The sequence below is a fragment of the Dermacentor silvarum genome, chromosome 1 (genome assembly GCF_013339745.2).
Source record: "Dermacentor silvarum isolate Dsil-2018 chromosome 1, BIME_Dsil_1.4, whole genome shotgun sequence".
Lineage (NCBI taxonomy): Eukaryota > Metazoa > Arthropoda > Arachnida > Ixodida > Ixodidae > Dermacentor > Dermacentor silvarum.
This window is the reverse complement of record NC_051154.1, coordinates 369,975,297-370,000,526: the sequence shown is the minus strand read 5'-3', so window position 1 is coordinate 370,000,526 and position 25,230 is coordinate 369,975,297. Positions and strand designations below refer to the sequence as shown.

At 47.0% G+C, this 25,230-nt stretch overlaps 1 long non-coding RNA gene across 1 annotated transcript in view; it reads left to right on the top strand.

Moving 5' to 3' along the window:
* LOC119437455 (uncharacterized) overlaps positions 1-15,977 on the top strand; it is a 58,756-nt gene extending 42,779 nt beyond the window's left edge. The window contains exons 13-14 of the long non-coding RNA XR_007465093.1: positions 11,744-11,842; positions 12,462-15,977. This is a non-coding gene — a long non-coding RNA (uncharacterized LOC119437455). The remainder of the gene's footprint in view (positions 1-11,743; positions 11,843-12,461) is intronic.
* The last annotated feature ends 9,253 nt before the right edge of the window (positions 15,978-25,230 follow it).

The window sequence follows — 25,230 nt, the reverse complement described above, 5'->3', positions numbered from 1 at the left end:
TTCCACGCGTAGCTGTGCGTGGCTTTGCCGTGTCTGGGGAAAGGGGGATCCTGGAGGTTGAGCTAATGCCGGGTGTTTGGACCTTTAAGGCCCCCGGCGGAGGCAACACACTTCTTTGGCCTCTGCTTCACATAGACGGCACCTCTAGACTGACCCACCTAGAGGAAATCGGCAGTCACCTTTTCCTGTCCTCATCTCCACGCTCTTTTTTCTTTATACCTCCCTTTCATTACTGTCCTGTCTTCTCTTATCTTCTATTTACTTCCTATCTTCTCGGTGGCAAGGGTTAACCTTGTGTGGCTAACCTGTCTTGGTTATGTCATATTTGGTTATAGCAGCGGTGTACAGCTGGCGTTGGCAGGACTCACATTATAGGAGCTCCTGTCACGTCCCCTTGTTGGGCTCGGTGGTGGGCGGCTGGCATCGCGGCCGAAATTAAGTAAGGATTTATGGCATTAGCTGCATTCCCCAAACTACCTGATCGTCCTCTTTTTAAAAGAGGACGCACCGAGGAAACAATGAAATTTTTTGTCCAAAGTAAAGAAATCTTTCCCCGCTACCATGTAATACATTGCGAAAACCCAGAAAAGACTGTCCGAACCGTTTCCCCATTTGCCGTTGCTAAGTGTCTCACTGACTCATTGTGCCCCGGCTACAAAGTCACAAAAATGGCTAGCGGTGACCTTTTGTTTGAGGTTCGCGACAAGCTTCAGTACGGAAATACCTCAAAGCTCGTGACATTTGGTGACATCCCAGTCACAGTGACAGCACATCGATCAATGAATACGTCCAGAGGAGTCGTTTTAGACGAAGATCTCTTTAGCTTGAGTGAAGAAGAGCTTCTAGATGGCTGGAAGGACCAGAATGTAATCAAAGTGCAGCGAATAATCATCAAGCGTGAAAACAAAGAAATCCCAACAAAGCACTTGATACTCACCTTTGCAACGAGTGTACTGCGAGATTCTCTTGAAACCGGCTACACAAAGACACGAGTAAGGGCATACATACCAAACCCTCGTAAATGCTTTAAGTGCCAACGATTCGGCCATGGCTCGCAAAACTGCCGAGGCCGGCTGACCTGTGCGAAATGTGGACACAATGAACACAACTCTGACAACTGTACTGGTACACTCCACTGTCCTATCTGCGACGGTGAACATGCAGCATACTCACGAGCATGTCCCACGTGGAAAAAGGAAAAGGAAATTATAACTATGAAGATCAAAGAGAACGTTTCTTTCCAGGAAGCACGGAAGCGTGTTTTCATTCCTTCATACCTCAGGGTATGCTGAGGCGGCGGCGCGTAAGGGGGCAACGCCGCAGCAGACTTCGGCATTTGCCCGGCCCACAAAGAGTGTGGCCACGGTCATGCCACCAGCCCCCTTGGTGACAGCAGCTAGCGCTGCTTTGCCTGCCCTGAAGCAGGGCCTGTCGACCTCTGGGTTGGCAGGCTCCAAGGCCCCGTCTCATGAGGCGAGGCCTTCACGACGTACACACCGCTCACAAGAGTGGACATCCAGTGCCTCACAAGAGGAAATGGACGTTACCCCTAGCCAGCCGGCGCAGCCAGCGCCAAAGGACCACCGCGAGTCCCAGGACCGCGGCAAGAAAGACAAACCCCGCATTACGGGGCCCGGAAAGGGCCCTGTAAGCTAATCTACATTGTTGTTCTTGTCTTAGCCACACAGCACATATTCCTTTTAACATGGATACTGCAATTATACACTGGAACATCAGAGGTCTTTTCCGGAACCTTGATGACGTTAAAGAACTTTTACATAAGTTTAATCCAAAGGTGCTGTGTGTGCAAGAGACACACCTTAAATCTACACACACAAACTTTCTCCGTCAATACGCCATTTTCCGGAGAGACCGAGATGACGCGGTGGCATCGTCCAGTGGTGCAGCTATAATAGTCGACAGAGGAGTGGCCTGTCGGCAACTACTCCTCCGAATGCCACTTGAGGCTGTTGCTATCCAAACAGTGCTGTTTGACAAAGTGGTGACCATTACCTCTGTATACATCCCCCCGAATTACCAGCTCTCTAGGGAAACATTTCAGAGCTTTATAGATGAGCTTCCCCATCCTTATGTAGTCGTCGGAGACCTAAACGTGCATAGTACACTGTGGGGCGACTCTCGTGTTGTGAGAGGACGGTTAATAGAAAACTTCCTATTCTCCTCAAGTGCCTGCTTGCTGAACAAGAAGGGACCAACATACTACAGCACTACACACAAAACATTTTCCTCCATAGATCTTAGTATAGTGTCCGGCACACTTGTGCCGTATCTGGAGTGGGAAGTCATTAATAACCCGTATGGTAGTGACCACTTTCCTATCGCTTTAAACTTTACAAAGCAGGCTGAATGCCGTACATACGATCTCGATGGAAAGTCGATTCAGCTGACTGGACGCAGTTTTGTCAAATAACACATTTGCCCTGGGACAATATCCGTGCACTTGGCATTGACAATGCAGTAGCATACTTTACAGCATTTGTAATTGATGCTGCATCAATATGCATTCCCCAAACAAACGGGACAGCTTCGAAACGGCGTATACCATGGTGGAATGAGGAGTGTAAGGAAGCGTGGAAGAAGCAGAACAAGGCTTGGAATCTCCTACGTAACTCCCCCACCACAGAAAACCTCATTAATTTCAAACGGATTAAGTCACAAGGAAGAAGAACACACCGCCGTGCAAAACGGGAAAGTTGGCAAAAATGCATCAGTAGCATCAATTCTTATACAGACGAAAGAAAAGCATGGAACAGAGTAAACAAATTAAAAGGCCGACAAACTCATCCTCTGCCGCTAGTAAATATCCAGGGAGGTACCCTCACAGATCAAGCTGATTATCTAGGTGCACACTTCGAACATGTTTCCAGTTCATCCCACTATTCCGACACATTCTTAAGATATCAACGACAAGCAGAGCGACTGCCCTTAGATCGGAAAAGCACGCAAAAGGAACCTTACAATCGCCCATTTAGCATGGCTGAATTTCACGCTGCACTGAAATGTTGCAACAAGTCTGCGCCAGGAGCCGATGGAATAGTATATGACATGATTAATCACTTAAACCATGAAACTCACAAAACACTCCTGTCGCTTTTTAATGCCATTTGGTCTACAGGTCACATTCCGTCCACTTGGAAACAAGCCATCATAATCCCAATTCTCAAAGAGAACAAGGACCCTTCTTTAGCCGTCAGCTACAGACCCATAGCGTTGACAAGCTGTTTGTGCAAACTCTTTGAAAAAATGGTAAACCGACGCTTGATTCATTATCTTGGAAATAACAAAATACTAGATCCTCTGCAATGTGGATTCAGGGAAGGTAGATCTACTATAGACCATCTTGTCCGTATGGAGGTGAACATCCGGGATGCCTTCATACACAAGCAATTTTTCCTGTCAGTATTTCTTGACATGGAGAAGGCCTACGATACTACGTGGCGCTTTGGAATTCTTCGAGATTTGTCTCGAATGGGTATCCGTGGTAACTTGCTGAGCTTTATCGAAAATTATCTTTGCAATAGAACATTTCGTGTGAGAGTTGGCAATGTCCTATCACGGTCATTCACTCAGGAGACAGGTGTACCTCAAGGCGGGGTACTCAGCCGTACTCTCTTCATCGTCAAAATGAATTCTTTGCACACCGTTATACCGTGCACAATGTTTTATTCGGTATATGTGGACGATGTGCAGATTGGATTCAAATCATGTAATCGGGCAATCTGCGAGCGTGTCATATGTAAGAGGCCGCCGGTGGCGCAAAAAAGAAAGAGCACGAGAAACACGGGGTTCCGAATGGCGCGAGTGCGGGAGGCGCACGAGCCGAGGCGTAGTCGAGGGATGAACGGCGCTGTCCGTTGAGTTTCAACGTGGCACCGGGTCAGGAAGGTCGCATCTCCAGCTATGTTCTGGCGACGGGAGACTTGGGGGTCTGGTTGAGTCCGTGACGCTGGCCGTCCAAGGTGTGGCCGTCGACCTCGGCAAATTCGGGCGAGGCTCCTGGACGGGCTGCAGCTTCTCACGGCAGGACCAGGCACGTTCGAATCTCCTCGGGACGACACGTCGGCACTCCTGAAGAAGTTGCGACGCATCCCGACGCTAGGCCTAGGCAGGTGGGCCTAAGCTACGGCGAACGCCATCAATGACGAGCTGAGGAGCTCACCACCGACGGAGCACTGATGAGCTAAACACCTACAAAAGAGACGACGTGACGACAGCGAGGCACAGACGTCTGCGGAATCGACAAGAGCGCTGAATTCGGAGAGAAAGGACCGACAAGCTTCGGACTCGGACAAACGTGCAACGACAAACACAACAAGGTGACTATTATTCGCCGCGTCCCAGCGTTAATACAAGGTTGCCTGACTTTGGTGGATTAGCCGCCACAGACGAGTGTAGGCACAAATAGGAACATTCTTAGTATATTAGGCTTTAGGTTGTAACTTCGTTAGTATTGTCCCCGCGGTGTGTTTTAGTGTGCTTGTTTATTTTTGTTTCCTTTCGTTCGGGTCTTGGGTTCGTGCGTAATTAAAAATCCTTTTGCTGTGTTGCCATGCGCCTGCCTACTCCATCTCCTCTAACACCTGCACGCCCCCGAGATCAGTGACAACAAAAACACATCACAATTGGTGAGCCTGCCAGGATCCGTCCCGGTTTCTATCTTAGCCCAGTCACCGATACTCGGGAGTAGCAAAGATGGAGTGGGAACGTTTGGCGGCAATAGCCAAGGATTTAAACCTCTCAAAGGACAAGACAATGACATTCTTCGAGTATACTCGTCAAGAGAAAGAGAAGGAGCACGAACGAGAGCATCAGAGGCACGAACGAGCACGCGAGGAACATGAACGAGTGCGTGAACAGCACAAAAATGAAAAAGAAATTTTAGAATTAAAGATTAGACTAGCGGAGATGGGCGCAGGTTCTCGTGACGGCACAAGTTCACCCGGATCGGTGTCATCCAACTCAACTTTGCCCAGACCAAAGCAAATTTGCCCTAGGAAATTAATGGCTCCTTTTGATGAGCGTAGGGACGATTTAGATGCGTACTTGCACCGCTTCGAAAGAATAGCGGTCGGGCAAGGCTGGGCAAGAAACGAGTGGGCTAGCGGTTAAGCCTGTGCCTAGTTGGTGAGGCTTTGAGTGCGTTCGGACGGATGCCCGTCGAATAGAATCTAGACTACGACAAAGTAAAAACACTTTATTGCAAAGATTCCGGCTAACCGCTGAGGGTTTCCGCGAAAAGTTCAGGTCATGCAAGCCAGAAGACGCAGAAACTGGAAAACAGTTTGCATGTAGATTAACAAACTACTTTGAGAGATGGATGGAGTTGTCGGAGGCCAACAAGACATATGAAGGGGTGCGGGACAAGGTCGTAGGAGAGCAATTTCTCGCCAGGTGCAGCGACAGTCTGGCGGTATTCCTCAAAGAGAGGAAATTAAAAACAGTGGAGGAGATGGCAGCGCACTCAGATCAGTTTGTAGAGGCGCAGGGTCTAAGAAATTTAGGAAAGAGTGGCAAGGACGCGCCGATGGCAGCTGCAGGTGAGACGAGGAATCGGGGTCCAATGAACAGGCAAGGGACGCCCCAAAGATGTTTTCTTTGTAACCGGCTGGGACATATAGCAATGAACTGTCGGGCGAAGGATAGTAGACGTGGTCCACCAGTGGTTTGCCAGCTATGTCAAAAGAGAGGGCATGGAGCGCACGAATGCAGATCAGGATACGCAGACAAAGCTGCATGTATGATGAAAGGTAAAGAGGGTGAGCCGAGAGAAAAGAACATGCCCGTGGTGGAGGGAGAAGTTCAAGGACGCAGGGCCACAGTTTTGAGAGACACGGGGGCGAACACAGTATTGGTTAGGGAAAGTCTGGTGCCGTCAGAGAACATGACCGGCTATTTCAAACCAGTCATTTTGGCGGACAGGTCCGTTAAGTATTTGCCAGAGGCGCAAATTCAAGTTTCGACACAATTTTTTACGTGATTGGTCACAGCTAGGTGTGTAGAAGATCCTCTGTTTGACTTCATTTTGGGGAATGTATCAGGGGTGAGAAGGGCGGATGACCCAGACCCTAACTGGAAGAGGACAGAAGATTTAGAGAAGAGAGAAAAGCCAGAAACGCTAGAAGAGGAGTCACCTGAGGTAGAGGTAGCAGCGGCAGTACAAACGCAAGCCAGGAGTAAGAGTACTAAGTCCTTAAAACCATTACCGGTCACGAACATTAAAGGGTTGAACATAACGGTCGCTGAGTTCAAGGAATTACAGGAGAAAGACGAATCATTGCAGAAGTGCGTACGGAAGATAGGGGAAGTAGTACGAAGACAAAGAAGTCGAAACGTAGCGGAGTTTTTCAAGAAGAACAACTTATTATACCGGAGGTGTGTGTTCAATTCAGGAAGAGAGGTTCAGCAGTTAATGGTCCCAAAGGAACTGCGAGAAACAGTAATGAAGATAGGACATGACAGTGTGATGGCAGGACATCAAGGGATAGGGAGCACGTTGGCGAGAATTACAGACGAGTTCTTCTGGATTGGGGTACAGAGCGACGTGAGGAGATACGTCAGGTTATGTGACGTATGTCAAAAGACTATGGCTAAGGGGAAAAACGAGAATATGAGTGTGCGCACGATTGCTGAAGGGAAGGACACAGGCAGACTAGATAGTGCCCATGACGCCGTAAAGAAGTTCACGACCGGAGAGCCCTTGGTTCAGGTTAACCGGGATAAGAGGATGGACAACATCCCGATCGAGGTTTATATACCCGAAGAGCGGAAGAGAGTGGAAAAAGTCGTTTCACCTCGGAAAGATAGGGAGTATCAAGCACTAGACGTGAGGAGACATTGGGACTCCGAGAAAAAGGGCGAAGGGGATAGATACACAAATCGCCCTAGACATGTAACGCGTAAGGGTAGGAAAAAGATTCGCAAGAGATGGAAAAAATAGGGCAGGTGCAATGGTCAGAACCAAAACGAAAAACATTTAGGAATGGCATGCGGAAGACTGCTGGATTCAGAAATGTGTATAGAAAGGAATACACTGTAACAGTACCTACGCATATATAGGGCATGTGGAGTATTGTAAATTATGTCTAGGCCCAAAGTTTATTCATGTGAGAGTGTTTCAGAACATTAGATAGTGAACATTGTGAACAGTCGTGTGAAGTGCATTAGGTGATGAAAAGTGCATAAAGTACACTCTTAAACGTGGTGAACAGTGCAACTGGTGAATTGTGCGGTGAAGTGTGTGGTGGTGTTGTGTAGTGCATCAAGTCTTCACACGAACCGGCACCAATGTCACTATGAGAAGTCACAGTCATCACCCGAACGTCACCCCCTCCCCCCACAGATCAGGAGTAAGCAGATTTTTGGAAAAAAACTCTCAAAAAGGGGACCCATGTCATATGTAAGAGGCCGCCGGTGGCGCTAAAAAGAAAAGGAGCACGAGAAACACGGGGTTCCGAACGGCGCGAGCGTGCGAGGCGCACGAGCCGAGGCATAGTCGAGGGATGAACGGCGCTGTCCGTTGAGTTTCAACGTGGCACCGGGTCAGGAAGGTCGCATCTCCAGCTATGTTCTGGCGACGGGAGACTTGGGGGTCTGGTTGTCGACATCGGCAAATTCGGGCGAGGCTCCTGGACGGGCTGCAGCTTCTCACGGCAGGACCAGGCACCCCAGAGAGGATCCCCCTTCTGCGGCAGACCGGCACGTTCGAATCTCCTCGGGACGACACGTCGGTTGCGATGCATCCCGACGCTAGGCCTAGGCAGGTGGGCCGAAGCTACGGCGAATGCCATCAATGACGAGCTGAGGAGCTCGCCACCGACGGAGCACTGATGAGCTAAACACCTACAAAAGAGACGACGCGACGACAGCGAGGCACAGACGTCTGTGGAATCGACAAGAGCGCTGAATTCGGAGAGAAAGGGCCGATGAGCTTCGGACTCGGACAAACGTGCAACGACGAACACAACAAGGTGACTATTATTCACTGCGTCCAAGCGTTAATACAAGGTTGCCTGACTTTGGTGGATTAGCCGCCACAGACGAGTGTAGGCACAAATAGGAACATTCTTAGTATAATAGGCTTTAGGTTGTAACTTCGTTAGTATTGTCCCCGCGGTGTGTTTTAGTGTGCTTGTTTATTTTTGTTTCCTTTCGTTCGGGTCTTGGGTTCGTGCGTAATTAAAAATCCTTTTGCTGTGTTGCCATGCGCCTGCCTACCATCTCCTCTAACACCTGCACGCCCCCGAGATCAGTGACAACAAAAACACATCACAGAGCGACAAGTACAGATTTGCCTAAACAAACTATGTAAGTGGGCGGATGAGAATCGGTTTAGTCTAAACCCACAGAAAAGTACCTGCATGCTTTTCTCAAACAAGAGAGGAATATTACCGGATCCCGATATTTCTCTGAATGGAGAACGTCTATCTGTAAGCTCTCAGCCTAAATTTTTAGGTATAATCTTAGATTCTAAACTCCCTTTTATCCCTCACCTGAAACATCTTAATGAGAAATGTCTCAAAACAATGAATCTACTGAAGCTTCTGTCACGCACATCCTTAGGAAGTGACAGGCGATGCCTCTTGAACTTGTATAAGAGTCTGATATGATCGCGCCTTGACTACGACGCAGTAGTTTATCACTCTGCTGCGCCTAGTGCTTTAAAGATTCTCGATCCTGTTCACCATCTGGGTATCCGCCTGGCTACAGGTGCCTTCAGGACTAGTCCTGTAAAAAGCCTGTATGTTGAGTCCAATGAATGGTCCCTACATCTCCAAAGGACCTATTTAGCTTTCGCGTACTTCCTGAAGGTAGAATCAGATGTTGAACACCCATGTCACTCAATTACTTACGACGAATCCACTGCCAGGCTTTCTCATAACCGCCCAGCTTTGAGGACTCCTCTGTTCCTGCGTTTGGAAGCAATGGCAGAGGAAACAGGTGTCCCACTTAGGGAAAGCTTACTAATGGCCCCCACTCACTTTCCACCACCCTGGGAATGGCAGACCATCCAGTGTGACATCTCTTTTCTACAAGTATCAAAACATACACCTGAAGCGCATATACGTTCTCACTCCCTCGAACTTCAAGCGAAATACTGCTGCGAAGAATTTTACACAGATGCTTCAAAGTCTCCATCTGGTGTGGCTTATGCACCTCTGGGAGCATCGTTTTTAAAATCGGGTGCATTAAATCCACACACCAGTATATTCACTGCAGAAGCATTCGCCATACTCACGGCCATAAAACATATAAAGTAGACACATACCACTAAAGCTATTGTGTTCACGGATTCATTGAGCGTCGTTAGAGGCTTAATGAGCTTACAAAAACATAAGAACCCTGTTTTTAATGAACTGTACTCATTGCTATGTACAGCGTACATGTGCAACCAAGTCATTTTTCTTTGCTGGGTACCGGGCCACAGAGGCATAGTAGGCAATGTAGCTGCCGACGAAAATGCTACGTCAGTAGCCTATAGTGATACTGATATAAATATGCCCATAGGAGTCACAGACCTCAAACCCTTCATACGACATCAGTTGAGGAAGTATTGGCAAAGCCAGTGGGATACCAAAGTATTAAATAAGCTGCACATCATAAAACCAAAATTAGGGAACTGGATATCTGAGAGAACAGCAAGACACAAAGAAGTGCTTCTTTGTAGATTAAGAATAGGGCATACTTACGGCACTCACTCTTTCCTTCTGAATGGAAGCGATCCTCCGACATGTATAAAGTGTGGCGATAGTCTTACAGTCCTCCATGTTCTTCTCGAGTGCCCCGAGGTAGAAGCAGAGAGGGAAAAGTACTTCGGTTTCGCATATCGTCAGCACTTACCTTTACACCCGGCATTTTTTCTAAGCAACGAACCGCTTTTTGATTTTAAAACAGTATTAAAATTTTTAGCCGAAACCAACATCTTAAAGGTCATTTGGCCCGGATACTTGTAGCATGACCTCCTCTTGGAGGTTGCAGCTGCAATACAGGCGTATTTGTAAGCACGTGCCTACCAGCCCTTGCCCCCCAAGGGCTCTGTGAGGTACTAGTGCTGCTGCAACCTCCACGACATGCAAAGATTCTTCCTCGCACATATTTTATTATCATACCGCACATCACAAATTATTGCGATCATTTTAGTATATTTATATCCTCAGTATTTTACAGCGATTCATTTTAGGCCCCTTTACAGCCACGTTTATCGACCATTCTTAACTGATTTCATCATTTATTAATAGACCACTCATTGCTTATCACTACGTGAATGGCGCTCTTTGGCCATATTTGGCCCTTGCGCCAATAAAAACTACACATCAATCAATCAATCTGTTTCCAAGGCCTGACTAACTGGAAAACGCGTTTTGTACATCTGCTCTTGGGAAATGTTGCCACATGTACGAAGCAAGTCACATTATTGGCATCATGTAGTATATAAAGCAGAAAATGAGTGCAAGTTGTGATCTCGATAACAGAGCTCACAGTAGCAAGCCAGGACGTAGAACTCCAGCAGTGTATGCTATTTTACTGTGCGTGGTAACATTGTCATGTATGTATTTAATGCATTTGGATTGGCTGAACAGCACAGAAATCATGGACAAAGGGAGATGTAAGCCCCCACTTTTTCTTTTCTGCGCTGTATTGCTATAGGAGAGAACGTGACGGCAGTCTGTACGTCGTTCCCTACTCAGAAGGCGAAGGCGGCTAGCAGAGCGGCGGTTGCGACGACCAGCGTGGCTAGCTTTAGAACGACACTGCGCGTGCTGAGCTTGCGCCTCGAGCACGTGCTGTGCTTCCTTACTTTTCACTTCGACAGCTGAGAGCACCGACCAAGAGAAGGGAAGTGCAGTCGAGGTCGGCAGAAAACCAGATGGGATGATGAAGTTAGGAAATTTGCAGGCGCAAGCTGGAATACGCTAGCGCAAGACAGGGGTAATTGGAGATCGCAGGGAGAGGCCTTCGTCCTACAGTGGACATAAAATATAGGCTGATGATGATGATGATGATTTCCTTTTAAATCTAGTAATGCTGTTTCTTTGGACTTCTCCTTCTAAAGCCATACTGTGAAGTGTTTAGAGCATTTGTTTGGTGATCTCATTGTTTTTTCTAATCCTTTTGAAAAACACTGGTAGCAAAGAAATTGGATGATAATTTGGAGCTATGCTTTTTGTCCCCACCCTTGTAAACCATAGAGACTTTAGAATTTTTTATTCCATCAGGAAACATATCTGGTTCAATAGCTAAATTCAACACATGTGCCAGCATCGGTGCTATGCAATTTATAACATATTTTATTGGCCTTATTTGCAAATGATCTATGTCAACGATTTACTGTTAAGTTCATGATTCAAGTTCATGAAGGTTCTGAATACTTCCTATTCGGTCAGCTTAAGAAAAATGCTCCGACTAAAGCGATAAAGTAAGGTTTTTGGCACCAAAACATCAATTTTCTCAGACACATCTGCATTAACTAAGTGTGTATTAAAAAAAAGTCAGCAAGTTGTGCTCCAGTTTATGTATGGTGCATAATTTTCATTGAAACTGAGGCATCATACCTTCTTGTGTGGCGTTATATATTGTGACGACGTGAGAAAAACGGAGTTTATTAAACAGGCCTCAGGGCGAGCCTCCGACGGGCAAAAACGTTCTCTTTCTTGACTTCTCTGCTCACACTCCTTCCTCTTCTACTCATGCGGCTACATTGACGGTAATATTTCTCCCCTCCTAGGCGAAGCCCGCCGGGCAAGTCAGTTAAGTTCTCGGTGTGAAGGGCTTGAGACGAGCGACATGCACAACCTCAGTCTTGGTGGAGCGCCGTCCAGTTGCGGTGAGATGCGCCAGTCGATAATTTACTTCACTGAGCTGGTCAACAATAACATATGGGCCAGTATGGTTGGCAAGAAGTTTCTGACACAGGCCACGTTTGCGCACCGGACACCATAGCCAGACTAGATCCCCTCGAGAATGGCTGACATCCTAATGGTGCCTGTCGTACCGTGCTTTTGACCAGTCTTGTGAAGCCAGAGTATGTATGCGGGCCAAGCGTCGAGCTTCTTCAGTAAGACAGAGTCTCGGCGATGGTGAGATTGTCGTGGGTGGAGAAAGAAAATATGGTGTCCAGTCTGTGACGCGGCGGACGAGTGTAGAGCAGGAAAAACGGGCTGTAGCCAGTTGTCTCGTGCTTTGCTGTGTTAAAAGCGTATGTAATGAAGGGCAAAATGTCCCAGTTTTTATGGTCCGATGCAACGTACATGGACATGTTCACCAGTGTGCGGTTGGTATGCTCGGTCAGCCCACTGCGCAAATTTTCTTACTTCAATGTTTTTTTTTGTTTTTCTTCTGTCACCTTTTATTCCCTGTGCCCCTTTCCCCAGTACAGGGTAGCAAGCCGGTATTCACAGTGGCTAACCTCCTTGTCTTTCTTTCTCTCTCTCTCTCTCGGTCAGCCCATGTGTTTGCGGGTGATACGGTGTCGAGTGGCGAAAGCTGGAAGCGCCTAATCGAAGAAGCTCTTCTACGACATCTGCAGTAAACTGGTGGCTGCGGTCACGGATGATTACTCGAGGAGGGCTATGACGGAGAATGATCGAATGCAGCAGAAAAAAGGAAACTTGAGACATCGAACGCAAGCGTTTTTGGTTCGTCAACAACTTGCCCTTCATTAGTGTGATCCGCTCCGACGAACACTGACACAAGTATGAATGAATGAAGAGATTCTAATGCAGGATGAAGAACAAGGGAACATTCCAGTAAACATAATGTTGATGGCAAAGGGGACGGTTAGGTATACAAAGGGACAAGCTTCGCTTATCATCTATCTTCACGGAGTGGAAGGGCCGATGAATTGTTCTGTCTCTATGTCTCTATTGTTAAGAAGGACGACGCCCAAGCTCGTGCCTGCCTGATGTTTCCACAGGGTGGAATTTAGGTGACCTTCAACTTTGAAGTCTCCTAACACCACTCTGAAAATTCAGTGTTTGTGTCATTGGGAACGTTCTGTCTAGGGATTAACTCTGCATCCAAAACTTCGACTACAATTTATGTCACGAGCGAAATGACGGAGTGCCAAACACTGAATTTCTGTGATTGTCTTTTTCTCTGTACATTTGCGGTATATTGTCACGATGCACAAACAGCACAAATTGCGCCATATAAGCCTCATGCCATCTGTGAATCATGTGAGCTGATATGTGAACAACGTAGTGGGTTCACTGCAACTTCGCCGTTGGCATTGAAGTTGTAGATGCTTTCAACATTGTTTTGCACCAAACGTCTTTTTCTCGGCGCATTCTCTATTGCGTGTATCTGCCATGTTTAAACTTATCATTGTTATTGTCATGAACGTCTATTTCCTGCCGCCAACGTTCTTTTCACAAGCATGACAATGAATAAATTCACGAGAACAGACTGTCATATTGTGAAGAATAATTTTTATTCAATGTACATACATAGTTCATCCTCGTCCACTGCAGTATTGCTTGTCCTGGACTCCTAAATGCATGCACAGTGTCACAAAAGAGCGCATAATCCAAGCACGCGCAGTGTGTCACGTAAGCCAGTGAAAGAAGCACGCCGGCTCGTGCAGCTTCGACATAGGAGGGAGCGCGTACACCTTAAACAGCCGATGGGCCCAATGGAGCCTAGAAGCATCGACAAGTTAGGCGAAGGCGACGGTAATCAGAGAGAATGCGTGCGCCGAAACACCCTCTCAGACCCCGACAGAAATGGCGAGTTGAGGGAGAGGGGGGAAGCCCGAGCGCATGCTAACGGATGAGTCACCACCCTCCTCGCGGACGCTGCAACGGCCACGATTGAAGGTGGGAGAATTGACTAGAAGATTGCCAGGCTTTGTTCATGCTACGGGATCCTAACTCTGACCGAAGGTTCCATAACTCCCGGCGAAGACTATAAAAGCGCCGTGCGATAATTGGAAGGGGGATCAGACTGCGCTGGTAAAGAGATGCTACGTGATGAATATGACCGTCTGCGGAAGGGGATTCTCCGGCAAGCTAGTCGACGAGTTCATCGAGCATCTGCATTTCCGGAAGAAGTTACTTCTTTGAGATATGCTTGAGCTTCGCCGAGATCTTCCGGCTCAAGACCAGCGCAGGTGAACACGATTGGACACTTAGTGTTCCTATTCATTTTGCACTTTACGTGTTGCACTCTTAGTGCTTGTCGTTAATTATTTTCCTCTGTATTGTGAATACCCATCTGAATTGTTTTGTGATGTGCCTTGCTGAAGTGTGTATGTAACTACCTTGTTTGGAAGAATATATTTTGTTGTGTTTTGAAAACTCTGGGCTGTGACTCGGTCTTTGGACAGCAACTGGCATTCGCTGGCACACCAAAGGTCCCATTACTAATTGTCCTTGCTTTCGTGGGGTTATTTTCGGAAGCTCATAGGTCGGCTTAGGAATTTGGCCCGGCGGCGGGCCAAATTCGTCACGGGGTGTGTGACACACAGACGCCACTGCTCTCAGTCTGTCTGGAGCGCACAGACTTGTTAAGTTCGATGACCTTCTTTTGTGATTTATTTTATTTAGAAGTAGAAGCATGTGGAGACTTAGCACAAACGTTTCCATATGTTTTCTGCCCCTACAGTAGTGGGTGTCACTGAGCCAATGGTCGTTTACCGCAAGTGCACGATGTTTCCAACCGACAACTGGGCGACCAACTGGTGCCAACAAAGGCGTCACTTGCCGGTCGTCAGTCTTGTCACCCTCATGGTGTAGAGGGAGCTGGACGAAGGAAAAACAGGCGTGCGCCGACAGTGCTTCTTCACTCTAAAAACAGTTGCACCCTTTGGGGCGTATTTTTGCCACAGAACAATAATCGTCATCTGACTTGCGTGGCTTTCCTTTCTTTAACGCTGTGCGCCCGGCACTTCTCAGTCACGAACGACAAGATCGTTATGAGCGTGACACAGCGTTCTCCACAGGAAAGTAGCAAGTGCAGAGTTTTCAAGATAGGAAACGCAAGCAAGACAGATGACGATTATTGTTGTGTGGCAAAAATGCACCTCAAAGGGTGCAACTGTTCTTAGAGTGTTGTGAAGCTAATGGGCAGATGGGAATCGCATTTTTCAGGTGGCCTCAGACACATAGAGTATGCAGCGGCTTGTTTTCAAACAGATGTGCAGTTTGAGTGCAGAATCCTGGCTAACGAGTGGATTCCAAAAAAAGAAGCGGTAATGCTTTTACTAGAGTTTATTAAAGGAACTTATTGCTGTTTGTGTTGTCTTGAGTGTTTACTTTGATTTGTTATCGTTGTCTTTGGAGCTAAGCCATAATGCCAGAGGAAAGGAGGAAAGAACGATTGCCTGGTGGTCAAAGTTAATCCGGGGTTCCCCACTGCGGCATGCCTCATAATCAAATCGTGGTTTTCTTCCATAAAATCCCATAATTCATTCAGGAAACAACGAAGGCGGCCAGTAGGGGTAGCAGATAGAAAGTTTGTTAGCTGGTTTGTTTAACCGCTAGTTCAGGTTGCATCTCTGCGCTTGTAAAACCGCTTGTTATTGGTGGCTACGGTTCTCCGTTGCTACGGTGCGGAGAGGCGGTGAAGGTTCATTCTTTTGTGAATCAAGTTGCTTATAAAAGGCAGATTCGTTTTTGTGAGGGGGGGACAGAACTTCAAAAGCAATAAAAGCTTTTGAAGTTCTGTCGCTCCACAAGCAATTGTTGACATGTATATTTGTGAATAAACCTGTGTGCACGGAGGAGTCATTTCGAGCCGGTTTGCAACGTGTAGTCTGACATCGTATGGAGTATTGATCGACGGCCGGGGCCACTGATCCACAGGAGTACATTGGGAGCGATGGCCAAGCAACGACCTGAACTCGTCATCAATATCTACTTTTGTACTAACAGACCAGCACTGTTGTTGTGCTGCAGTTCCGTCGTTAGCGTGCTCGACTCCCAAATGAACACTGATTCACTAGCATGGGGTCAAATTCTAGTGGAGGTGGTCACAGAGAGAAATTTACCTTTAATTCACTCTATGCAATGACAGAGCTGGGGATGACGAAGTGGCCTATCGATGACAAACATCATTGTTGCGTGTCATCGATGCCGTCAAGGGTCATCGTCAACGTAACAGAATTCCCGGAAGAACTAAGCTTGAACCCAATTTCAAGAACTGCCATCGCAGTAAAAAATCGAATCCCCTTTCTTAAAGAAAAATGGTTTAACGTGAAGCTTTCTCCCATGGAAACTGAATCAAAGTCAAAGTCAACGACCACGCAACAAACCCAAGAAATTCTGAGCGACCCGATGCGGTGCATATGTGATTAGATGGCTTGTTTAGGATTGTCTTTTTTGATTGTTGAAGTGGAATAAAGACACATTTCGTTAAGTTGCACAACCGTTATTTTAAATCATGTAGCTGTTGATGGCACGCACATACACTTTCACGGACGACTCTAGATTTGCTCAGTATTGCCCTGTGATCGCTCTGGTAGACGGTCAGAGGCTCTGCCGTTGCCGATACACTGGATCGGCCTTACGTGCACGGTCGCGCTCGCGCTTACGTTCGCGTACGGCAGTCTCTCCTACCGTTTAATGAACCCGCGGCCTAGCCATGGTGACGGCCGGGAATGAATTGCGTGACGCGCGCAATGCAATGCAAATATATACAATTCGTCTGTGAAGCGTGGCGTTGCAGTTCCCATTGTTCTTATCGGTACAACTGCGAATGTAGACTGCAGTGTTCTACGATACGTATGTCGTGCGCTGTTCTGTTGTGTGCGGAGATGCGCAGATAGTTTCATTGTGTAAGTTGACTTTCCTGCTGTGCGTTTTTGGCACTCACAGATGAATCAGTGAGACATAGAAAGCTTAAAGACGCACTTAGCAACTGTTGAGGCTCAAGTGACAAATACGGCACCAGCCCGAACTCGCGAATATTATTAGCCACGAATATGCCCAAATACGCCGATTCGCGAACAATTGAAGCGGCCAAATTAAAGTGTCTTGCAGCACAAGTGCCGTTTCCCCCACTATTCTGTCTAGCATACTCGCATTCAGGGGTGGATCCAGGTTTTTTCTGAGGGGGGGGGGGGGTGCAGCTTCTGTCAATAGGGTTGCCAGATGGCCCCAACAATAAATAGCCAAATGATCTCAAAATGTAGCCCAAAGATAGCCAGACCCAAATTTTTAGTGACCAAAAAGTAGCCAAAAAGATAGCCAAAAGTTTGATGATGCTCTTCAGGTGTCTTACAGATGGTGCAGATGGTTCACCGCGTGTTTCCAGCTCCAAAATTACTTCCGCCTCATGCAACCAGCCCAACAGTGGCCTCAAGATCTGCGCAAAGAATTCTAGTGAGAGCTGGCACTCAGACGTGGATTTTGACACCACTTATTGTTACAACGAGCCGAAGGATTTCGTTTCCGATTGATTCATGACGTTATCAGTATTTACTGAGCCACGTTGTGAGCTAACTTTAGTTCACGCCTCGCTTTACTCGAGGCATTTTTCTGGAAGTGTCGCGCAAAATACTGCCAGCTCCAGTCTCTAGGATCAGCTTCGGCTGGTAACGATCAAGTGCCCAAGAGGCGGCCCGAGCTCAATGCATTTTCCAATAGTGATGCCTTTCCTAAGCTTGATTCATAAAATAAGCATGTTGTTTCTATCCCGCTCTCTCGCTTTCTCTCTCTCAATTTTGTATTTGTAACTCAGCTAGACGCTGAGTTAGCAAATGCTGCCGCTTAGAGGCACACTGGACTCTGGAGAAAATGTGAAACATTCTCGCGTTTTCCTCGTGCGAAGAAGGGACAGTTGTGACTGCAATTCGCCTTTGAATGCAAAAACGGAACGACCTGCTGTCCCGTAGCAGAAGAGGTGAATTAAATTAAAGCTTACAGTTTCAATTGCCACCTAGATTACGGCGCTGACAATAACCCAGGTGGCATTAGTATCGAAGCGTTGAACTGTGCAATTTTTTAACAGGGATTCCCTGGCAAGATTCGTGCAATCTGAAAACGTGTGCGTAAGTTTCTGTGAATGCAGGCACGAATGCATGTGCGGCCAAATTTCCGAGGAAGGCTGTGTACCTTACCTTCAGTGTGACTTGAAAAAAAAATACAGAAATGCAATTCCACTAGGGAACACGTACGCGCGCGGCGACGATGTTAGCGCGACGACCACGACCACGGTAGAAATGCGCTTGGAGTACCCATATAATTAATTTATATCGCAATAAAAGGAAATACCTCTTGCTCAGTTACCTGTTATTTTATCATAGACAACCACTTTTGTTAAACCTAGTGAGAGCATTCTCGTGTTCCAAAAATACTCATTTTACAGGTGGTCAGCCCGCCGGGGCAGACATCAGCAAAGGAAACTAGCCCGCGCACTCTGATAACCTGTTCTTCGCGAACACATTTGGCTCGACCAGGCTGGCGCACCCTCCGTTACCATCACTACGTCACACTAACTGAAAATGGCGCACGTGCGTTCTTGGTTCTGCAAAAAGGACACGCATTATATATCCTATAGCGCATTCGATTATCCTTTCTTTAATAAAGCCGGTGGGCCGGCAATATCTGTGTGTTTCCAAAGACTAGAAGGGCAAGAGAAGACGGAACGGCAGTGGTCCTCCACGCGCACCGTGCCGTGACTACCGATCTTGAGATAACGGCAGACGACGAGCGAGTACAAAGTGCGTCCAGCAAGTACGAAGTGCGACAGTGCGCTCGTGCCTGTGCCGAAGTTCGGGATCATGTGTGAGCCTCACGCAAGACCTTGACCCTTCCTTAAAACATCCTCATTCTCAACTGCAATATTTTAAATTTTGTGTGGCTTTATGCTTTGCATATGCAATAGTTGCCTTCGAATGCGGAATGAATTTCGGAAATTTTGTATAGAGTAAGAAATTTGCCGAGTTTCTTACTCCATTCCGAAACAACGCACCACCAGACGCTTTTAAAACCAAATATGCGCACAAAGTAAAATTTACCTTTTAAAGAGGGGTCCTTCTGCCATTCCTTCTTATATACACGTCTGCATTTCGCCTGCCCATGCTTAGTTTTGAGAACGGTTTTCTTACTGAACCACGCGTGAAGCGGCAGCAGATGGCGCCGAAACCAAAACAAAAAGAGAGCTTCGCCTTGAAACACGCGTAAACACGGCAGCGACGACTTAACGTCATCCACTCTGTGCCGACATTGCCTAAACACACAGCCTTCGAGATTAGCTACATAACTTTTTCGCAGCAATGAGCTTTGGGTTGTCATAAACCGGCGTTCCCAAATTTTGTCAGTGCTGACGTGGTCCCCGGGACCCGGAAGTCTTTAATACAAAAATAGCCCAAATATAGCCATGTAGCCAACTTGGAATTTTCGACGCCAAGCCGCGTAAAAAGTAGCCCAATTTGGCTATTATTAGCCCAATCTGGCAACCCTATAGACTGTCAATGATGATGATGATAGTAGCCTTTCTAATTTACCGAAATTCACCGTTTCTGCTCACGATAAACCCACATTTCATACGGCTAGAGCAACACCTGTAGCCCGCCGTGGTGGCTCAGTCAGCTCAGGCGTTGCGCTGCTGAGCACGAGATCTCGGGATCGAATCCCGGCCGCGGCGGCCGCATTTCGATGGAGGCGAAATGCAGAAACGCCCGTGTGCTTGCGTTGTAGTGCACGTTAAAGAACTCCAGATGTTTAAAATTAATCCGGAGCCTTCCACTACGGTGTGCCTCATAATTAGGACTGGTTTTGACACGTAAAATCCCGGAAAGAGGAAGAAGCCCTATAGCGAAGCCAGGAGTCGATCGGTTTCTCCGAGCTTACCAGAAAAGGACGTTACCCAATACAGTCATGTGCTTGGCGGCTGTGCCTGATAATACAGGGTGTCCAAAACTAAGCTTTATGGTTTTCATAAAATTAGGCACTGGGAGGCACGCGAAGACCACCTGTGCAAATAAGTTGTGGCCAGGGGGGCACGAAGTGAGATGATAATTACCGCTGTGAGCAGCCCAATTAACTAAAATTGAACAATTATTTTTTGTCGACTGCAATAAGCGGGTATGTTTGTATTGAAAACTTACAGGCAGTCATGTTTCTACACAGTATCAGTCGGAAGAATTATTCTAGCGTGTTCGTGCTCCAAGATATCAGACTCCAAATTTCAATTGTCGTACTGCGCAGAGTTATCGAGTCCACGCGAGAGCGGTTTATGCTTTGCGTTGCTGTGTTAGGGAGGCATTTTGAACATATTTAGGGCATTGACATCTTGATGGGTGAAGTGTTGTCATGATATTTCTGCATGACAACACTAAACTTAAAGCGGCAGTATGAAATTTTCGTTAGCATAGCTAAAAAGGTTTCTGCTGTTGATGGTGCATTTGTTGCTCTTGATTTCAATAAAACTTACAATACTTGGAAATCAGCAGTCACTTTATTTGCGTAGCCCAGGCAAGGACCATGCCCGATCGTCTAGTCACCATTACGCACGCTCACTGCCCTCCGGCTTCTCCGCTCGCCCCATTATCTCGGCATGGCAGCTGCCGCCATCTTTACAGGCTGCACGGTCGCGTGTTACAACAGTGGTTACGGCTTCTTTGATTTTTTTTTATTTCGCCAGCCGTGAGGGGAACGGGGACAGTTATTATTTTTGCCAATGCCTCCGCCGCATTGTTAGACTAAACGCCGCATCCAACAGCCGCGTCACATCAGGGAGGAGCTTTGCGCCGATCCTCACTCCCTTGCATGCGTAATCATGCGGACAACAATTAAAATTTGGGGTTGGATATCTCGGAGCATAGACATGCTAGAAGAATTCTTCCAAGTGAAACTGTGTAGAAACACGACTGCCTCTAACTTTTGAATGCAAACATACACACTTACTGTAGTCAATAAAAAGTTAATTATTCAGTTTTAGCTAATTCGGCTGCTGACAGCGATAATTATTCTCACGTTGTGTCCCCCTGGCCACATAACTTATTTGTGCAGGTGGTCTTCCCCTTCGCCTCCAGTGCCTAATTTTAAGAAAACCATAAAACCTAATTTTGAACACCCGGTATATCTAGCCTGTATAGTTTTTTAAAATAAAATTTGGGATGATCTGTCGCAGGTTCGTTATCAATGCGTAAGCACGGATCCGTCTTTGGAGTTTTGTTGGGACACCTTGATTTCCTTAAGAAGATTCTTTGCGTTCGGCTGAGACACCTTCGTTTGCTTTGGAGGACTACCGCTCCAACGCGGCAACCACTTCGCTGGTTGTTTACGATATGCGAATCACAGCGTATGACAACTCACGACGCCACCTGCAAAAAGAACGATGTGGCGTAGTAGCCGAGAGCGCGAGCCAGCGTCTTCATGTTTTGTTTCCCACGCGACGTCATCCTTTTACACAAGGCGCGCATCTGCTTCCGTTTCTCTAACTACGCGACGCCATCCTAGGCCTGCGCGCTGGCGTTGGCCGCTGACGTCACGCTCCCCCACTTCGCAGCCGCTGCTCGAGGCTTCGCCCCGCTCCGCGAGAACGCCCACTCAGATAAACGGATCCGGCGGCTTTGAGCCTCCTATGCTTAATGTACGACAATAAAGCTGCGAAGTTACAATGACAAACTTGTAGCATACGAATGGCACTGTGCTCGTACTGGATATTGTCAACGTGTAACTGTGATCACAATGAGTGCTAGAGTTAAAAAAAAGTTGCCTATGCGTAGATCTTAGTTTAGCTGCTAGTTATTATTTATATATGAACACTTCAGCGAGAGATCTGTTTCATTAGGAAAGTTGGTCGCGGAACCGATGACAGCCAATGAGGCAACCGATGACACCCCAATGGGGAACTTATGTTGATCAGGCGCGAAGGCACTCGCGCGGACATCGGCGTGCTTGGCAAAAGGGACGTCCCCTCGTTCATTCGACACCATCGACGGGACGAGTAAGGCACGGCCGGCGCCAGGAGGTCCAAGGTGTTCATGAGAGAAAATAACTATGGCAACTTCGCGACACCACACCCCTACGGAATACAACTAAGCTTGTGAGCAAGCTAGCTTTACTTCTACATGGCTGATGCCACTGATACTCGCGAAAAATAATTTTGAAGAATGCTGGTGGCCATATTTTTTGCGACAGGGCCATCCCCCTTTCAGCGAGGGGGCGATGCCAAAATCTGAGGGGGGGGGGGGGTTCAGGACATCCGGACAGCCCCCCTGGATCCGCGCCTGCTCGCATTTTGACAGCCGCCCTTGGGCCTGGGCCGCGGTGCGAACGAGGCTGTCCTTCAGTGCCTTAGGCAAGTGACCACTAGGTGTGATGGAGAGCATCAACTGCCAAACACCACAGCCATCGGGCAGCACTCACATACGACGCCACCCAGCTCACTTATTGACGATGACAACGTCACTGCATCCAAGTCGCAGTCGATACGGGTGACGATGTTACTCCCACCTTCTGCACATAGCCTTCTCAGACGCACACCGTGCACTTGCTGTAGCTGCCGCCGGCATTCTGGATGGATGGATGGATGAGGCTGAACCCTTTAAATCGGGCGGTGGCATACGCCACCTAGCTATGACTATTAACATATTTTGTACTTTGTGGTGGGTGAAATTTCACCCCTGCCTTGATTTTATCCGCCAATCAGATAACCTCTGTTTGGTTATTTCTACCCGCTTAAAGTCTATTTTGCCTTCACTGTCCCTAAACCCCAATGCTTTGGAAAAATCAGCCCCGTTACTTTGCACTGTAGGGTTAAGGCTTTACAGAAAAGTATGCGGTGTTCAGCCGTTTCCTCTTCTCCACATGCACAGCACAACGTGTCTATACCTTGGTACTTGACTCGGTACATCTTAGTCCGCATTACTGCCATCCTGGCTTCAAACAACAAATAGCTTCCCCTAGAATTATCGTAGATATTTTCTTTTGCAATTTCTTGCTTGAAAGTTCGGTATGTTCCCAGTGCTGATTTCGTCTGCATCCCTGTTTTCCACAGACCCCTCTCTGTTTCCTTAACCATTTTCTTAACCGCTGTTTTCTGGTTTGCACCCCTCCTGCAGTCCAAATATTTGATTGACAGTTTTTTGGTCAGCTTCCTCCATTTTGTATCAACATTCCTCATGTACAAATAACTGAAAACTCTCCTTGCCCACTGCTTTTCTGCCATTTCTCTCAATCGCTCCTGAAATTCTATCTTGCTGCTGGCTTCCCTGCCCTCGAATGACGTCCATCCCATGTCACCCTGTACCCCCTGATTTGGTGTATTTCCGTGTGCTCCCAGAGCCAGTCTACCTACCCCTCGCTGCTTAACTTCCAACCTTGCTCGAACCTCTGATCTCATGCGCAGGACCGCATTGCCGAAAGTCAAACTAGGGACCATCACCCCTTTCCAAATCCCTCTCACCACTTCGTACCTATTGTAATTCCACAGTGCCCTATTTTTCATCACAGCCGCATTTCTGCTACCTTTAGCCGTTACATATTTTTCATGTTCCGTTAGGTACTCAGCCCCATTGTTTATCCACACTCCAAGATATTTGTACTTATCCACCACCTCCAGCGTAACCTCCTGTATCCTATGCTCGCTGCCCTGATTATAATTAAAAATCATGACTTCCGATTTTTCTTTACTAAACTTCAAACCTAAGCTATCTCCCTCTTTACCACAGATGTCCATTAATCTCTGCAAGTCTTCCTTGCTGTCAGCCATAAGTACAATGTCATCTGCATACATCAGTCCTGGTAATGACTGTTTAATCTATTCTCCTTGCTTGAAATAGGAAAGGTTGAAGCCAAGTCCGCTCCTCTCTAATTTTTTCTCTAATCCTTGTAAATACAGCATGAACAATAGAGGTGACAGAGGGCACCCCTGCCTAAGCCCCTGCTGTATCTCTATAGGCCCAGATACCTTGTTTTCCCATTTTATAAGTACCTTGTTACTTTTATAGATAACTTTTAAAAGATTTCTTACTCCATCTTCTACATCTAGAGTGCCCAGTATGTCCCACAAATCCTTTTGGATTACACTGTCATAGGCTCCCTTGATATCCAGAAATGCAAGCCATAGGGGCCTGTGTTCCTTTTCTGCTATTTCTGCTGTACAGTGATGTGTTCTCCAAGCGGCAACGTCCACGCTGGCGAAGGCGAATGACTGCTGGCACCAGTGTTTCATCACCTAAGGTAGGACGGCTTGGATCCATACTGCTTCCCAGGTGCGAGTGCAGCGAGGGCCGACCAAGTTGACAACTTCAACGGCGCCCGTTTCAAGTGCTGGCATAAGAATGATGTCCGAGACAGCATCGTTTCCCGACATGTATATGACGCAGTCGAATAAACACCTTTCGTTTCGTTTCGTTTGCCTTTATGATGGCGCATACCCACTGCGGGGAATTGGTATGGTGTGCCTTATCTGGTGGCGCACACCCACTGCGGGGGATTGGCCAAGATTTGAATGGTATTAGGCAACCTTAGGTAATGCTAAAATTGGTAATGTAACTGGAGGAAATGAACACAAATAAAATTCTAAAAATTCAAGAAAATCTATTTGAAGCAACAATAAATTCCTCCACAGCTGAGCAAATATCCCTGTGACACTTTCCAAGAGTGAAGGCTCCTAGAGAGAGGATATTTAGAATTGTAAAGCTTAAACCAAGCTGTGTAAATCTTGATTCTAAAATAGTTTTTCTTAAAGAAAGATGGTGGCAGAATATGAAAAAAAATGATCTATGGTTTCATCTCCGCAGAGTGGGCACAGTGGGGAGGACACCAGACCAGCCCTCTGACGATAGAATTTAATATTGGTATTCGACAATGTATTAGGGTAAAGATGACTTCAGTTTTTCTGGTTTAAAAGGAAGTTTTGGGCCAAAGGCTTGGGAGGTGTCGATATACTGAAAAATTAGGTACAGTTGGGTTCAAAAGTCTTGAATAATTGTATATCTCCTGAATCTAGTAGTCGTTAGGTAAGCTAATGTAGGAAGTAATGGTAATACAGGGCCACTGAGGGTCGCTCTCGCGAGACTGTCAGCCATTTTGTTCATAACTAATCCTTTATGTCCAGGCACCCGAAGGAATCTAATTAAATTTATGTGGGCAGGCATTAAAAATTGAAATGTACGTAAAAGGTAGGTGACACTATTTGCTGCGAGTGAGGAACATAAAGATAAAGAATCTGTTATTATTTCTACTGCCGATATTGATGAATTTAGTTTATCCTTGGAACGTTCTCTTTGTCCTCATCGCCTTGAAGTTTTTGACTCCAGAA